Below are 16,254 nucleotides of genomic sequence, written 5' to 3'. Positions count from 1 at the left end.
AAGGGCTTCTCTCCTCTTTGGGGTTGTGTGGCTGTGCATTAAACCACAGTCTTGCACTGTGCCCCATCACAGCTCCTCGCTGTTGTGAGTCATAGGGACACCTTTATTAACCCAAAGTGCAGCCTTTGTGTTCTTGGGAAGCAGGGGGGATAAGCAAAGTGAGCTGAATGTCCCCAGCACTGTGAAGATCCTGAGAGGTGAGGAATGCCCTCTTTCCATTGATGGAGGCAGTGCCTGCATCTGTGCTGCCCCCAAGCATGAAGTCTTTCTCTTTGGTTCCCAACCCATTTTTTAAGCAGAAATAATGAGCTTTATCCCCAGGAGCTCCTCAGCTGCAGCAGGTGAGTCTCTGTGTGTGGAAAGGGACACCGAGTGCTTCCAGCTCCTTGCTTGGTTCATCTCCTTTTCAGCCTCAGCAGCAGCCGCTGCTCTGACTTCCCCCCAGGAAATGATGCTTGTTAGTTGGGGACCCACAGCTTAGGAAGCCAGGGGGCTCCTTCCTCCTGTGACCATTGAGAACAGTTACACAACAGTCATGAACTCAGCTGGGGTGTTGGATAATCGCTGAAGATTCGATACTTGCATCTGTCCCCATGTTTGTGTGTATGTCATACCTTTAAAATGGGCTTTAATAGAAGAACCTGAGGTTGAAGTTGGAAGCAGACTCAGCAGCGTTCTGCCCCTATGAGAGCTGTTAGGGCTGAGGGCTCAGGAATCCTTTTGGTGCTCAATGGGCACAGACAGCTTTGTGCTCTTCATGCTGCCACAGTGGGCACTTACTGCTGCTCTCTGCTTCCTGCCCCTCCATCGGTGTTAGGGGTTTGATTCCAAATACCCCCATAGTGCAAATAGGGGGGGGGCTCAGAAGTGGCCCCTCTTTCACTACAGCTCAGTTCCTGGAGCCACAGCCCAAGAGGAGCTGCAAGTTCCTTTCTGACCCCGTTCAGCTGTTCTATCAGCTCAAAATCTCCTCTGGTTTATGGCATCCAGCAGTCCCTGCCAAGAGAAAAGTGAAGGTGCCCACAGCCATTGATGGACTCTGGGCAACCAGTTTGTGGTGCAGGGTTGGGAGCAGCTGGGCTTGAAGGTCCCTTCCAGCACGACCATTCTGTGATCCCACCATCGAAAACAGGTTTGTTCACAGGGCTGTGCAGGATGGAGATGCCCTTCATCCCATGCCCGTTGTCACAGCCATTGCCACACGTTGCTCACACTCTTGAGCTCATCCTCAACCTCTGCTGCATCCTGGGGGTGTCCCATAGGATGTGGGTGTGGAGTCACATATAGGAAATGTACCTGGTGTCACCCGTGGGCTGTGGCCATGGTGTGTTTCATGCAGGATGGACACAGTGTCTCCTATAGGACATGAGTGTGGTGTCACCTACAGGGCATGCTGTGTCCCTATGGGGTACGGGCACTGTGTTAGCTGGGAAATGGCTGTGCTGTCACCAGAGGGGTGAGGGGGCTCAGAGGGGCTCTATGTCCCCCTTGTGAGGGCTCAGTGCGCTTTGGGCCTGCAGTCACTCATAGGCCGTGGGCTTTATGTCCCCAGCGGGGATACGGCCCCGTGCTCACTGGTGGGCTGTTGCAGTGTCAGCTGAGGCCCTGCTGTCAGCTGTGCTGGGTTCGGTGCCCCCTGTGCCCTACGCGGGTTCGGTGCCGGCTGCGGTTCGTGGCCCTGGTGCATCCTGCGGTGGGACGCGGCCCAGCCGCCGGCGCTGCCCGTGGGACGCGGGTCCGGAGCGCCCGGCCATGCGGGACCGGCGTCTCCCCGCCGCGGGGCCCAGCTGTCAGCGTGCGCCCGGGGCCGGCCGCGAGCGGAGCACCGGCCTGCGGACACAACGGCACCCACGGCCCGGCCCCGCCGCTCCCTCCGGGCCGCGCCCCACGCGGGGCGGCACCACCCCGACCCCGCGGCCCGCGCTGCCCCCCGCCCGGCTCCGGGCCGCCCCTCGGCGGGGGAAGGCCGGGACCCCCCCCCGGGCCGAGGCCTGCGGCGCCCCGGAGCTGCGGGACGAGGCGGGTGCGGGGCGGGCGGCTCCGGGCGGGGGCGCCCTCGGGGGGTCCCGGCCCCCGCGGCGGGGGGCGAGCGGCGGCCCCGCATCAATCACCGCCCGGCCCCGCCCCCTCGGCGCTGATTGACGCGGCGCGGACCAATGGGACGGGCGCATGCCCCGCTCTCGGCCAATGGGGACGGGGGAGGGCGGAAGGTCCCCACTTCAAGGCTGGTTGAGCGGCGCAGGTAGGTGCGGGCGAGGCGCTGCCGGTGCGGGGCGGCCCGGCCGGGATGGGGGCGTCGGGGCCGGGCAGCTGCGGGACCCGGCGGGGCGGGGGGGGGGGTCCGGCCTCGTCCCGCAACTTGGCTGCGGGGAGCGGGCCGCGGCTGGGAAGGGAGAGCGTGGAAGGGGGGGGGGGCGGGACAGGAGGGGCCGTAGGGCCCGGGGTGGGCTCCGCGCTGCGGGGGGGGCACCGTGCGGGGCGGGGGTCCGTCCGTCAGAGCCTCCATTGCAGCCCCGGGGAGCGCGGCCACAGCATCCCGGGCCCGGGGGGGGGGGGCGGAGGGATGGAAGGCGGTGCGTGAAGGAGGCCGGGGCTGCCGGCTCTGAGGGCCCCCCCCGCACCGCACCGGCCTCCGCTGCGCCCCCGGGATCGGTGCGGGGCGGGCCTGGGGCTGCGGGGTCGGTGCGGGGTCGGTGCGGGGCCGCCGGGTCCCTTCCGCTGAGCGCGGCCGCTTTTCCCCGCAGCTCCCGGATCTCCCGGATCTCCCGGCCGCGCTTCGTCGGTAACTTGCGGAGCGGTGACCGCCCGGCGATGGGCCCCGCCGACATGGGCTGCCAGGTACGGCCGCACCTCCGCGCGGGGCTCGGGGGGCGGAGGGACGCTCAGGGCCGCTTCCCGGTTGGGGCTCGAGGCGGCCGACATCCCCGCTAAGGTTCCTTATGGAACGCTTTGATTTGGAGCCGGGTCCGGCCCGTGTGGGCGGTGCTGGCAGCGCGTGGGCGATTCCCGGTGTCACCGTGTGCTGCCCGGTCCGGGAAAAGGCAGATCGTGCCGCTTCCTCGTGCCGTGCATCCTCACACCTCCTGCTCGCACTGCTGGCGTCCCCTCGGCTCCTCGGTGGGGTTTACACCGCTCGGATCCTCTCGTCTTCATACTGGAGTGCATTGCTGGTACCGGGAGCTCTGTGTGCCCCCGTCGGGTGGTTCTGGTGGGTTTGGTTTCCTCCCGTGGAAGCTGAAGGCCTTAAAGTGGGTTTTCTTGCATGGCTGGATCTTCTCACCTCTCTGCGCCTCTGCAAAGTGACCGCAGCGCTGCTGAGTCTGGAGTGGGAAGGCAGGAGGATTTCTTGATGCTTGCTTTGAGAAGTCACCTGTTAGTTCAGTAGTGTTACGGGGTAAGAGCTGCGTCCCAAGCAACGTGAACCTGAGTGAAACCTAAAGGTGCTGGATGGAAGGGCATCATAAACCTGCAAGCCAAAGCAGCCCGACTTCAGGGCGACGATGAAGGGCTGAGTGTAAGGAGATTCTTTTGCCACGGATGAAGCAGAAGTTGTTACTCTGTTCTTTCACGCCGATATTAGACAGATCTGCTGTGGTATCTGAGCTCCCGTTGGCTGACGCAGCACTGGAGGCTCTTAGTGTGTGTGTGTATAAAATAACTGTGGGTTGTTGTGTGGGCCTTGGGGAAAAGGGAAACCTGTAAGCTCCAAGTTTAGGAGGTTATGGCTGAACTCAGGGTTATGTTCCTGTGGCAGGTGGGGAATGGTGTGCAGGAGGGTGACTGCGGTGCCAGAGGAGCCGGAGAACATCTCTGTGCTGATGGCTGAGTCTGCTCAGCTCTCCTGCTCGGAGGCACAGCAGAGGATCTGGTTGGACCTTCATTTCTTTTTGAGTGCGTTTCTTTGCTTTCTGTTCCTGTGCCAGCAGCATCGAGCCTTTGACCAGTGAGTGTTCAAACACTTCTGTGTCCTGTGGCTCCTGATGCGTGCTCAAACCCAGGCACCTAATCCTGCTGTTGAAGCCTGCGGGTCTTTTTCATCATAGAAGAAAGCGGCTCCATTGTGGCCTGTAAGTTTTCATGCAGCTCTTTACCTGCAGCTCCTCAGAGAGGAAAGAGGGGGTTTCTGGGGGCACAGTGCTGTGTCTGCTTGCTCCTTCACCTCTCACAGCAGTGGGAGAGCTGCAAACCCTGCCCTGCTGTGTTCCCCTCGCTGCCTTTCTCCAGCAGCTGAGCCTTGCTATGGGAAACATCCTCAATAAGGAGAGCATGGAGGGGTTTGACTCTTCCTGTTGGTGATATCTGATGTTTCCCTGCATGGCTGAAGGTTTGAAGGCAGGTGGATTTGGCTCAGGCTCGTGGAGCACTCAGGGCTCAATGACCTGGCTGTGGAATAGAAGTGCTCACAGCTAAGTGAGGTCCAAGCATGACTGAAGGAGTAAATAATGGAAGATGGAGGTTATTAGCTGTGCTTCAGTCTGGTAAAACTGCTGCAACAAGTGGGGATTAAACTGAATCAGAAGCAGCTACCAGGAGCAGGGAATGATTCCTTCCCCCAAGCCTGGAAATCTGAACAGTGATAGAAATAGGAAAGAATTCTGCTGTTAGCCGGACTGGGCAAAGCTGCATGGAATTTTGTGCAGCACACACCGTGCTTGCTGGGAATCGAGGTTCCAAACTCATCCTTTCTAGTTCTCCTCATTGATTTTTGTACACAAAAGCTCCCGGATGGATTTGTCTGTAGCGCAGCAATGCTGGATGTCACTCCTCAGTGGGAACACAAACGTGAGTACTGAGATTTGCTGTCCCCACAACTCACCCTGCATCTCCTGGCTTTATGAGATGTGGGCTCCTCGTGGTTAATGCAAGATGACTTTTCCCTGCCCTTTTCCCTTTTTCTTTCCCATGATATAAAGCATTGACAACGGAAGGGCAGCAGCTTCAATGAAGCACGCTGTCACCTTACTGAAAGATAAATAACATCATGATATAGTTCAGTCTCTGGGACGTATATTGTACATTGCACAAAGCATTGTGGTTTCCATAGCTTGCAACCTACTGCAGGGAACCTGCTTTAGCAGGAGGATTGGGCTTGGTGATCTCTAGATGTCCCTTCCAACCCCCCATGGCCTTAATTTCTGCCATCGTAGCGTTTCCTAAGCAAACATCCATGAAAAGTGATGGGACCTGAGTCTTATTCTTGCCCCTCTTGTGCAGTTTGACGTCTGTGTTTTGAGTGGATCTAAGCCAGCACGATGATATTGTTGGCAATGGAATGGGGATGTAAGTGATAAGGGGTTACAATTAAAGGTGTAAGTGGATGCTTTGCCATCTGTGAGCCCATAAAACCTGGCTGTCTGGTCCCCAGCTGGACTTACTACTGAAATTTGGGGCTCTTTTTTGGGAGCACTCAGCGTGCTGTTCATCTTTGGAATGAACTTCATCGTGTTCCTTAAATGGGTGAAAATAGAGCTTCCCATCAGGGCTGTAGGTTATTCTTTAGGTAATCCTTTAGGTTAGGATTTCTGTGCAGCACCTTCGGGGCTGCTGCAACAGCACGGAGCATCTGAGCAGCTTTTGGCAGGATGAAACCAAGGTCTTTGTCAGTGTTAGTGGTGAGGTTAGTTACCTTCACCACGTAGTCCTACATCCCCAGCTCCCATCCCCATGGAAACCATAGAAATACATTTGCACACACCATAGAAATGGAGTCGCAATGGTAATTGATTCAAAATGCCGTACTGCTGTGTCGAGAGCAGCACGTGTCCCTTGCTTTTATAAGATAACAAATCAGTTCTCCCCCAGCAGCAATAGAAATGCGACCTCGAGAGGCAGCTCTGCCCTATGGAGGAGACTCCAATGGGAGAACAAACAACGCAGGTCATCCCTGCAATTATGAGTGTCTGCATCCAATGACTCAACTGCAATCCTCCGTGTGGGTTTTCCAACACGTAATGTTACTGCTTACACGGATCACTCAGCTCTTCTAGTGAGCAGCATGTTCACACCCTGCTTGTTTCAGGCACGTTAAAACAGCCATTGACCTACACAAAGAAGAAGCAGGCCTGTAGCTCAGGAGCTGTTAGTGGGACAGGAAGGTCCCTGAGCTCGGTGCTCATTACGTGGCTCTGTTTAAAGGCTTTGCTCTTTTTTTCTGCCCTTTCTGGCAAGAGTTTGCAGAATAATCAGCAGCTGGAAGTTCTGTCTGTCACAGCTGAGCCTGTTACTGTGACTGGACACTTTGCCTAATGCTAAAGAGGGGTATGAGGAAGAGCAATGAACACAGCAAAGGTCTCTTGTCGCAGCTTGTCTGGTTTAAAGCTAAATATAGATGAGCGTGCAGATGAGTCTTGGATCTTCTGAAGCCGCAGTAGCCGCTGATGGTTGAGATTACTGCTCTTTGTTACAGTATCTGCTGAAGCCATGAGGCAGGATGTGGGAGAAATGCAGTTGTATCCAGCAGCAGTAACAGTAGGGGGCTCTTGTTGCTGTGTCTCTTGTTGCTGTGTCTCTTGTTGCTGTGTCTCTTGGCAGCCGCAGCTCTGCTGATGTTTACCGAACTGGTCTCAAGTCTTTGTGCGCTCCGAGGTCTCCCTTTGTGTATATTTGTTAGTGGATGTGTTGTTGTGTATAGGCAGTTCTGTGTTTAAAGCAGAGAGAGATTGTACCTGCCTTAGGAATACAAGGAGCTGTGAGGGTTAATAGGTAGAGGCAAGGAATGTGTGAGCAGGTCCGAGTTTGTAACAGTTCCTGCATGTAGAGCTGTGTGGCTCCTGTGGTGCTTTGGAGGAGGGGGGATCTTCAGAGAGGTTTGCAGTCAGTGCTGTAAAACACTGCAGTCATTGCTGAGATACCCAGAGGTAGCAGCAGTGCTGTTTGAGTTTGGTGGCTGCTCTGCTGGTGGAGCATTGGGGCTGTCTGCCAAAAGGGGACGGCACCAGCTGGGACACCGTGTGGGGTGCAGGTCTGTGCTCAGCCCATTGGGGGTGGCTGGTGAGCTGGGGGATGCAACGCAGCGCTGTATTTGAATGGGAAATGAAAACTGGAAGGGCTATCAAAGGATCCGTGGCAGGGGCCAAGGCTGTATCGCTGCACAGGAATTTTTTGCTACATCATCTTCAGATCAACGTAGCTGATGAAAAACTGTCTGTTCTGCAAGGAAATCCAGGTCTGTAGCAGGCTGTCAGGCTGGAGATGTCTGCTCCTGGTTGGGCTTTCCTTGGTTAGCTGGATTCTGCAATGCAGCACGAGTAAATGAGGAGAAACTTTATTGCACAGGGATATTTCTAACTTCTTCCACATCTGATAGCCAAAGCCTTCCCTTCCCTCTTCTAATGTGTGGTTGCACGTGCTACTTACTCTTCAGTTGAGCTAAATTCAAAGTAGACTTAAAATCAGAGGTGTTTGTGCCCTGGTAGGGTTCGATGTCCTGAAGAGGTGAAACAGAAACTGCACAGTTCACCACGTGGCAGTTCTTGTGTAGGGTGTGATCTGCTCCTGTGCTGCCTGTGGGGTCGCTGATAACACACGGTCCTGATGTCCTTCGTAGCACCGTCTCCTTGTTCACCTAAAGGCTCAAACCAGGGTAATTTCTCAAGGTTATGTTTGAGGGACGGACCAGAGTGAGTAGTTTGAGACATGCAAACAGGCACAGCTCTCTGCTGCCCTGAGCTGGGCTGTATGTGCTAAGCTTTGAGGGTCTGTGTTGCCAGGAGGCAGCATCTGGCTGCTCTTCCCATTGCTCAGTGCTGGAATTGGAGGCAAAAGGAGGAAAAGAAACCCCACACAGTCAGGATGTGCAGCCTGCTAAGCCAGCTCTGGCTGCAGACCAGGCCGGTGCTGACCCATCTGCTGGCGGCAGCTGCACAAACCACTCACGGCTCTTAATCCTGCAGCTGAACTGCACAGCTCTCAGTTCCTGTGCTTTAAAGACCCAGGTTGGGCTCAGGGGATGGAGCCAGCCGGGGCTGCCCGAGGGGGGCTGTGCTTGGCTGGCAGCTGTGTGTTATATGTGTGTTATGTGTGTTATGTGTGTTATGTGTGTTATGTGTGTTATGTGTGCTATGTGTGCTATGTGTGCTACCTGTGTTGTGTGTGTTGTGTGTGTTGTGTGTGTTATATGTGCTATATGTGCTGTGTGTGTTATGTGTGTTATGTGTGCTATGTGTGCTATGTGTGCTGTATGTGTTATGTGTGCTGTATGTGTGTTATGTGTGTTATATGTGCTGTGTGTGTTATGCTATGTGTGCTATATGTGCTGTGTGTGTTGTGTGCTATGTGTGCTATATGTGCTGTGTGTTATGTGTGCTGTATGTGTGTTATGTGTGCTATATGTGCTATGTGTGTTATGTGTGCTGTATGTGTTATGTGTGCTATATGTGTTATGTGTGTTATATGTGCTGTGTGTTATGTGTGCTATATGTGATGTATGTGCTGTGTGTGCTGTATGTGTGTTATGTGTGCTATCTGTGCTGTGTGTGTTATGTTTGCTATCTGTGCTGTATGTGCTATATGTGCTATCTGTGCTGTGTGTGTTATCTGTGCTGTATGTATTATGTTTGCTATCTGTGCTGTGTGTGCTGTGTGTGTTATTTGTGCTATCTGTGCTGTGTGTGTTATCCGTGCTGTATGTGCTGTGTGTATTATGTTTGCTATCTGTGCTGTATGTGCTATATGTGTTATGTGTGCTACCTGTGCTATCTGTGCTGTATGTGTTATGTGTGCTATCTGTGCTGTATGTGCTGTATGTACTATCTGTGCTATCTGTGCTGTGTGTGCTGTATGTGCTATATGTGCTATCTGTGCTATCTGTGCTGTGTGTGCTGTATGTGCTATATGTGCTATCTGTGCTATCTGTGCTGTATGTGTTATGTGTGCTATCTGTGCTGTATGTGCTGTGTGTGCTGTATGTGCTATATGTGCTATCTGTGCTGTATGTGCTATATGTGTTATGTGTGCTATCTGTGCTGTATGTGCTATCTGTGCTATCTGTGCTGTGTGTGCTATCTGTGCTGTATGTGCTATCTGTGCTATCTGTGCTGTGTGTGCGGGGCGCTGATCGCCGTCCCCTGCTGCGGTGCCGAGGCTGAAGGTCAAAGCGGAGCGAGGCCCCGCGCTCGTGTCGTGGACGCTGCGCTCAGTGTGGAGCGGACGGGCCTTAACTCCGCATCGCTGCGCCTGTTTGCTCCGGGCAGCCCGAGCTGCGCGCGGTGCGGGACGCAGCGACAACCGCGGTCCCTTGTTTCCCGCAGCGCGGCCTACACTTCCAATCGGCCCCCGCGGCCCGGCTCTGCGCCTGCGCGTTCCACCCAGCGGGCGCGGCGTGTCCGAGCGCGCCCCCTAGCGGCGGGCGGAGCGGCGGCCACCCCGCAGCGCTGGGACAATGGGCGCCTGGCCCCGCCCCGTCCCGCAGCGCCGCCGGCTCGGCGTTGCCCCCTGGCTGCGGTGCGCGCTGTGGGCGCGGTGCGCGCTGCGGCCGCGGGGGGCGCTGCGGTGCGCGCTGCCTCCTCCTCCCCCCCCCCCCAGCCTCCCCCCCCCTCCCCTCTCAGCTCCCTCCCTCCCTCCGTGCATTCTCCGGTTGAAGGGAGGGGGAGGGCAGAGAAAGCGCCCGGCCGCCATTTTCCGAAGCCGCACCGCCGCCGCCGCGCTCTCCCGGAGCGGGGGGGGAAAGGAAGGGAAGCACCGCAGCGCCCGCAACCGCCCGGAGCCGGGCCCGCCCCGCAGCCGGTCCGGCGCAACCCGAGCCGGGGGTGGGGGGGCCGTGTCGCGTGTCCCCCCCCACCCCCTCCCCCCCCCCACGCCCCGCGGCCGCCGCCGGTTCCCGGCGAGGAGCTCGGCCGCCGCTCTGCGCCCGCACCGAGAAGAGCGGCCCGAGCCCATCCCCCCGCCGCCGGGGCGGACCCCGAGCGGGTGGGCGGGGGGGGCGCCGGGTTCCCGTGGCGGCTGCGGCACCGCACCGCCCCCCCCCTCCTGCTGCTGCTGCTGCTGCTCTTCTGCTTTGCAAACTGCGCCCATTTTGCGCGGGGTCGGCCCGCGCCCGCCGCCCGTCACGTGGTAAGTGCCGCTCCGCGCCCGCGCCGCTGCCCCGCGCCTCCCCCGCCGCTGCCCCTTTGTTAGCGCCGCCGCGCCCCGCCGCCACCCGCCGCCCCGCGCCGCCCCCGCCCCAACTTCACCGCCCCCCCCCCCCGCCGCTCCGCTCCCCGCACGGTGCCGGGCGCCGCCGTCGGGTAAAGTGCGCGGGGGTCACGGCGGGGAAGGGGGGGGCGGCGGCGGGAGGGTGGGGACGTGGGGGGTGCGGGGGGGGGGGGGGGGGGGGGGTGGTGCTCACGTGGTTCTAAGGGGGGTTGGGGGGCAGCGGCACGGGGGGGGGGGGCTGAGGGGGGGGGAGGGGGGTGGAAGAAGTTTGTAAAAGTAAACAGAAAAAAAAAAAGGGGGGGGGGAGAAGAGGAGAAATTGCGTAACGGCGGGGCTTGCAACACGCGCCGTGCGGGACGGGGGGGGGGGGGCGCCGGGGGGGTCCGCTGCTGACAGCCGGGATCTCCGCGCCGCTCCGGGCGCACAATGGCGAAGGGCTGCGGGTTCGGGGCTCGGCCGCGCTCTTCTATTTACTTTCCGGCTGTTTGCCCCCCCCCCCCCCCTCCTCCTCCTTTTTATTATGATCTTTTTTTCCCCTTGAACGCGGTTCCGGTAATTCCTCCCCCCCTGGCGGTGCGGGGCAGCTCCGTGCGCGGCTGTTTACTTCCATCACGGGATCGGCATCGCCGGCTGCGCGACCCCGAGCGGTTCCGTCCTGCGGGGCGGGAGGCAGCGCTGCGTGGGGCCGAAATCCACGCAAAACAGCGCCGTTCCCTCCGCACATCCCTATTTCCAACCCCCCCCCCTTATTAACCCCCCCATGCCGGGGCTCTGCGCTCTGCCCCCCTCCCGTCTAATCCCGTTTGTGTACAGGTGGAGCGCAGAGCGGGCTCCGGGCTCTCACCGCCTGTTATGTAAAACGCACTTGAATGACAAAACTGTAGTTTTCCACGGAGCCGGGCAGGACGTGGGAGGAACTGCAGGGCTGTGCGGTGCTCCGAGCCGGGCCGTGCGGTGCTGCGTTACATCACAGAACCCCCCCCCCCCCCTCGGACAGAGGGAGGTGAGCGCCGAGCTGTGGGGCACAGCGCTGTTTTCCGCCCTCTGCCTTGAAACCACGTTTATCCTTTTTATAGCCTTTGTTTTCGCGGTGGAGCTCCCCGGTTCTCTTTGCTTCGGTGTCTCCTCCTCCTCCTTCATTCTCCTTTAATTCGGCTTTTAATTGAGAAGGCTGAGGATGGAGCCGAAGCTCCGAGTGGCCGCTTTGGGCTCACGGGGCGGTTTTTGGCGCGGAGGAGCTGCCGCGTTGGGTTTAATGGAGAGATGTGCGGGAGCAGTGAATGGTGGAAGTGCTGCCATTGAGCAATGAGGATGACTTGTGTTCCCTCTCCTGTAACGATCCGGCCGCGGATGACCACGCAGATGGGGCCGAGTCGTTTTTCTGGCTTCTTTTGTGCTTGTTAAAGGCGGTGTTGGAGTCCCACGGAGGGAACCGGAGAGAGGTTGAAATCCTGACATCACCAAAAACCAGAGCACAGGATGGGGGGGGAGGTTATAGGGGGGGGAGCCGAGCAGCTCTCTGACCAAAGTCACTTCCTTTTGCCCTGTTTATAACTGTTATTTCTGCCATTATCTCATGGAGGCTCCGAACAAAGAATGTTTCTGGAGTTTGGGCACTCCACCCTCCTCCTGCTCAGCCTCCCGGGGGCTCTTCCAGGCAGGGTGTAGGAGCCGGCATGCAGCGCATGGAGATAAGGCTGAAGGCTGCCAAGGAGAAGGGTGAGGGCCGGGCAATGCGGGGCTCAGAACTCACATAGTGTGTTCATGGCGGGTTGTAGGGTTATTTTCCTGATGCTGGTTGAGGTCTAAATGAGGGTCCAGTTGGGTGGAAGCATCCCGGGTGTGTTGCAGTGGGGTGGCATAAGGTGGGTCTTGTGTTGTGTGCTCGGAGCATTGCAGTTGTGCTGCTCGGCATTGGGCAGCCCAAGCAGCAGGTGAGCCGAGCAGCACCGCTTCTGCTGCAGCGTTTTGTAACTCCTAGAGCCCTGCTCTAAACTTCCAGGAATACAAAACCTGTCTGGAAGGAGAAACAGAAATCGTGTCGAATCACCGCCTGGTTTTCCCTCCGTGCAAGGAGAAATGCAGCTTTCCATAACAAATAGCTGACAGGGTATGGAGGCTTTCTGCTGCTTCTCATCTGGGCTGTCACGCTGTGAGCCCTTGCTGCTCCAGCCCTGCAGTAAACATCAATGCCATTAAACCCCAGGTTCAGGTGTGGATAAATCCACAAGCCTTGGGATACAAGCGCCTCGTTTCCCTTGTTGCTGATGGCTGCTCACCTCTTGTTTAGGGATGATGGGTGAGGACTTTGTTGTGGGGGTGGCTGTCCGAGCACTGTTGGGGTTTTGGGGTGGAATGGTGCATTTTGACTGATGGGATGGAGAGGATAACTGCATCTGAAGGGAGGAAAGCGGAGCCGCATGCAGCGTGGGCAGGCCGCGGTGCCGGGTGGTGCTCAGGCTTCTGCTGCAAACTTTGCAGAGTAGAAAGCTGGTTGTTGAACTGTTTCAAAAGAGAGAGAGAAAAAGTTGAATGGACATCTCCAGCGTTCAGAGCTTGTTGGTTGCTTTTTATCACCTCGGAGATTGGAGCAGAAGGGCCTTAGTTCCCATCCCCAGCTCTATCCAAGCTCACAGTCTCCTCTCTGAGATCTTTCTGACTTCCTGTTAAGGGCTGCAGTGATGGGAGGAGCTGTGTGGGCTGCCTTGCCCTGAATGAGAAGCAGCAAACGCTTGGGGCTGTGGTTGTGCCCCATAAGAAGAAGCTTGTGCTGTGTGACAGCAGCACCTCCAGCAAGCATCTCCATCGGGGGGAGAGCTTCGTAGCATCTCGGTTTCAGCGCTGCATGGTGGTCCTCGTGGGCCATAGATCTGGGCAGCAATGAAAGCTGAGACCTGCAGAGGAGCATCTCAGAGAACTCCATCTGAAATGAGGTTATTTGTGGAGGATTGGGCTGATGGAGCACCTGGAGCTGCTCAGAGCGTGGGGCCAGTGCTGGCCCTGCAGGGTTGTGCTGTTTGCTCAGCGTGGCCATCAAGTTTGGATAAAAACATTCGCTTGCTTTGGAGTGAAGGTGCCCAGAAATGCACCCAACGAATGGAAGGGCATCTTGAAAACCAAGAGTCAATTCCGGTCTGTTTTTCTCTTTGCTCTCAGAGTTCAGGTTTTCATCTTTCCTGGGCATTTTGCCCAGATTACACGAAAGAAAAACAAAATCTCTCTGATACCGGCTGAGGGGGGAGACCCAGATTTCATAATTAAAGCTTGGTGGTTTGTTTTTTGTCTTTGGGAGCTCGATGTCACACTGCTGCTTCTGCAGACATCCCATTCTCTTACACCGTGCTGCTGTTTGTTTGACTCTAGCAGGCGACTTTGCAGCCAGGGTTTTATCTCCAGGTGCTTTATTTACCTGCTGAAGCCGTTCCTGCTTGTGATTATTTGACTTTCCAGGCTTCTGATTGGGGAGATGACAGCCAGCCTTGCTTTGTGGCTTTAGTTTTGTTTTCTTTATGACATCAGGTGGATAAAAGCCCTATTTTTTTTTGGCCTTCAATTCTGCGATCGATAGAATTATTTTATCCAGTAAGGTAATGCATCATTAGAGGAAGGAACCTGGGGTCACTTTCTGAAAGACACCCCCCCCCCCAGCTTCTGTGGGTCAGCAATGGAAAAGCAGCAGCTCCTAGTTCAGTCTGGAGGGTTTCTGATTGGAAACAGGGACTGCAGGAGAGGATGCGAGGTGTGGATGTCTCATAATACAGGTTTGAGATGCAGGAGATGTTTCTGAGGCCTGGGCTGTCAGCTTGGGTTGAGTCCTTTCTCTGGGCTTAGATGGTGCCTTCTGGTGTCACAATGAGGCGTAAAGGGGTTTTATTCCCTTTCTTTCTCCCCATTCCTGGCACAAGGTGTGGGATAAGGGGGTGTTGCTGAGCGGCTTTGGATGGAGATGTTGGGAACTCTGTGGGAGAGCAGTCCCAGCACTGTTTGGCGCGTGATGAAACCAGGCTGGAATTTCACATACGGACGTCAAGAGGTTGAAACTGGATGGGGAATTCAGTTGTACAGAAATGGAGGGGACGCAGCTCCAGGAAGGGCTGTGCAGGAGGCAGATGTGGCTGTTGCTGAGGGCAGTGGGGGGAGCAGTGCCCGTGGGCTGCAGGCTGAGGCCTTCCTTGTTGCACAGAGATCCCATTGCTGGGAGCTCTCTGGTCCTCCTGTGAGCCTCCTGCCAGCACACGAGCCTGGTCCTTCCTCCTGAAACTCAAACTACAACTTCCCATGTGCTCTCTGGGCCTGCGTCCCAAGGGGCTGCACACCATCGTCTGCTCGGAAAGCTGGTTCTTCTTTTGGGGCGTAGTTCTTAAACCGAGTTCCAGAAGCAGATGCTCTCGAGGTCACTGTGCCAAAGGAGGGCTGTTGTGGGGCACCGTGACCCCGGTGGGTGCTGGGCAGGGCAGTGTGACTGTGTGAGAACCAGCCCTCCTTCCTGCCTCTTTAAACAGCCCAGCGTTGCTTCTGTGCTTTGCTGTGCTTGCGAAGGGTGATGGTAGGAAACACAGCATTGATGGAGGTGACGTGGACCTGCAGGGTGGGCTCACCATTCCTGCTGGAGTCCCAGGGCAGGCAGAAGGTTCAGAACATACAGGTGGTTGTTCTTAGAATAGCTGTCAGAACTCTCGGAACCCTCTCTGGGTTCCCCAGGCTGTGACCACACCAATGACCCTTTCTCTGTTCCTCCTTCTCTCCGTGCTCACTTCATCACCTCTCTTCAGTCCTCAATTCCTGCTGCTTTGAATGGGGCCTTAATAGCAAACACCTTGCTCTGCTGATGTGCTTACCCCCAAAGCCAGCTCCCAAATGATAGTGTTTCTTCCAAGGCAGTTCAGTTTCCAAGGACTTAAATAAAGCGAACATACACCCGGTACCTTTTGGAGGTCATCTTTAAGCTACCAGAACCAAAAGCCTTACAAAGGGGAGCCCTTCCAGGCTTCAGAATTATAACCACTGTCCACAAAACAAACGGATGGAGGGAGGATTGCACTGGCTCGGTGGGAGGGTTTTCTTTTTAGAGCAGGAAGAGGCAGCACGAAAGTTTTGCTTCCGTTTTCTACTTCTCTTAATTGCAGCCGAAGTTGATGAGCTCCAGATTCGCTTTGCAGACTCGGTGATGAAGAAGTGCTGGTGAGAAGGGCCGCGCCGTGCAGCAGCCAGGGGCTGTTGTGCTGTTGGGCTGTGGGTGTTCCCTAAGCTGCTCTGCGTATCTTGCCGTGTCATGGTGGCAAAGAGCACTGATCCAGGACCTCCCCTTGGAGGGCAGAGCAATGTGGAAGTGACACTCCCAGTGTGTGTGCTTTGGTTGGACACTGAAGTGGGGAAGTCCTTTATTCTGCTGCTCTTTTTCTTTTCTCCCCCTCCTGTCCCCAGGGCGTTTTAGCTACAAGTGGAAAGTTCCCTGCAGGTTCCTCTTTGCTTTCTGCTCCAAAGAGTTATGGCCGTTCTTTATTTATGGGCCCAAATGATGATGTGAAAACTATTTCCAGTGCAATGCCTATTAAATTTGTAAGGCATGCAGCGTTCTCGTTCAGAGAGGGCAAGGTGCGTTGATTACAAAGTAGGCAAGGTTCTGTTGGAAGGGACTTCAAGGCCTGAACCACACCTGGCATCTCTGTGCTGCTCTTACGGAAGCTTCAGATCTTTGTTTATGAGCTCCTCTCAGTCTGTCCTTTCTCCCCCACCTTCTTTGCCTGTGGCAGGTATCTGTGAGCTGGGCAACCGGGGGGGGGCTCTGAGATGTGGACCTGGTGAGCCTTAGAGGTGTAGCTGAAAGTGATTCAGTCTCTGCTGGTCTGGGAGGTCGAGCCCAGGTTTGTGTTGGGCTTTGTCTTGAGTTGCTCGGATCTGACTTGATAGCAATGTTCAGTTCCCTCTTGCAGGGGGACGATGCCCATCCATCGAGTTATGGAGGCCCAAGAGGAGTAGGATGGAGAGGGCAGAGAAGCGGACAGGAATGGGATTTAAATGTGGTTCTGTTGGCTGGTTTAGGTACCTGCCCGCCCCTGATGCAGCTGGATGAGGCCCAAACCGACTTGCTAAGTTTTGCTCGTTCACCATCTTTAAACTTCA

At 56.5% G+C, this 16,254-nt stretch overlaps 1 protein-coding gene across 5 annotated transcripts in view; it reads left to right on the top strand.

Annotated features, from left to right (window-relative positions):
- Positions 1-2,211: 2,211 nt before the first annotated feature.
- Positions 2,212-16,254, top strand: part of KANSL1 (KAT8 regulatory NSL complex subunit 1) — a 57,769-nt gene continuing 43,726 nt past the window's right edge. For 2 of the 5 annotated variants that reach the window (XM_072356740.1, XM_072356736.1), the window contains exon 1: positions 9,588-10,050. The gene's annotated coding sequence lies outside the window, so the exon portion shown is untranslated. Of the gene's footprint in view, positions 2,243-2,744; positions 2,839-9,587; positions 10,051-10,098; positions 10,224-16,254 lie in introns of those variants that run through there. The other 3 variants (XM_072356741.1, XM_072356738.1, XM_072356739.1) reach the window with 3 other exon arrangements.

This window comes from Excalfactoria chinensis, chromosome 24, assembly GCF_039878825.1.
Source record: "Excalfactoria chinensis isolate bCotChi1 chromosome 24, bCotChi1.hap2, whole genome shotgun sequence".
Classification (NCBI taxonomy): Eukaryota; Metazoa; Chordata; class Aves; order Galliformes; family Phasianidae; genus Excalfactoria; species Excalfactoria chinensis.
The sequence above is the reverse complement of the archived record's forward strand: the minus strand, read 5'-3'. Positions and strand labels throughout refer to the sequence as shown.